The sequence below is a fragment of the Silene latifolia genome, chromosome 9 (genome assembly GCF_048544455.1).
Source record: "Silene latifolia isolate original U9 population chromosome 9, ASM4854445v1, whole genome shotgun sequence".
NCBI classification, from domain to species: domain Eukaryota; kingdom Viridiplantae; phylum Streptophyta; class Magnoliopsida; order Caryophyllales; family Caryophyllaceae; genus Silene; species Silene latifolia.
The window spans coordinates 155626235-155627673 of record NC_133534.1 but is presented as its reverse complement, the minus strand read 5'-3'; positions in this window follow the sequence as shown (position 1 = coordinate 155627673).

Sequence of the window (1439 nt, the reverse complement as noted above, 5' to 3'; positions counted from 1 at the left end):
TTTAACAACAAATCAAAAATGATAGTTTGAAATGTTTAGAAATTGCACAAAAGAAAAGTAGCTTAGACAACATAAAAGCAAATTACGCTAAGAGAATCCAAACTTAACTAACAAAAGAGCTATGATGAACTCCCTAGGGTAAGAATTGAAGTTAGATCAACAAGGATGTTAAAGATAGAGTTTTTATAAGTTACGAGTGTCAAACTTAAAAGAGGAACAAGATGAAACAAGAAAAAAAAGGTATGAACGGTAACACTTATGGTCAAAGAAGAAAGAAGATTAGACAACAAGGAAATGCCGGTACTCAAATCTCACAACAAAATTATCCTAAACGGTTCCGAAAAATTCCTAGCAATAAAACTCATAGCCACAACACTCCCAAGGAATATTCTTTCAAATCCGATATCCTAGAACTTACTTACCATCGAGTTCCCAAGAAACAAGATCTTAGTTGTAACAACGCTTTACCACCTCATATTTCCTCATCCTACACCAAAAATTGAAACTATGTCCTTTAACTTAACAATTGGCGTCAACCATAACCATACCATTATCCTGTCTAGCTACAAAAACAAGTGCTAAGACTCCTCAACAATGTAGCTTAATCTCACTCTCATACCATACCTGAAGTAGTAATCAAGATCACTCACTTAGACCAACTAATAATCCCACAATTAGCATTTCTCATATGGTAACATACACATCATCAAACCCTCATGTCCAAAGCGACTACGAAAGCCAATCACAGACTCGACTTACTTAGTCAATCCTACATCCTCCAATCCATCACTCAATTTTATCCATTTTAAGTCAAGTACTAAGCACTAGTATCCCAAGACACGTCTCGCTACACTTCCCGAGACTTTTAAATCCCAAACATAAACAACAAAGCCAAGTTCTATAACCTTAGTAACAAATGCAACTCACACTTGACAACACAAATAATCCCACTAAACAACTACACTCACTTTATCAAGGAACCAGGTATAAGAATCGCTAAGTATGGTTCATCACACTACCTAAGTCTTTCTAACATCAAATCCTCTCAAAACCGGGGTTAAGGGTCCAACACAAAAACAATCTCCTCAAAAGTCAAATCTCCCAACCAAGGTCAACATTCCTCAAAAGAAAGAGAACTATCAAAAAGGCGTCAAGCGAGGATAAGCAAAGAACAAAAGGGCAAGTTGGGAGGGTACAAGAATAACTTCCAAGGAAAAAGAAAAGAAAAGTGAGTTTAGAAGAAGAAGTGAGCATCAAGAAGTAAAGAATAAGGCAAGGTACACAAAGAGTGAGAAATATCTCTGAGGAAGTAGAAGCATTCTTCAAAGGTTGGAACAATTCTTCAATCCCAGGCAATAGGCACCAAATCTTGATCGCTACGCGGGTAAGCTCACGGTCATTGATCCAAGGGTACAAAAATAAGTGACAATCAACAAACA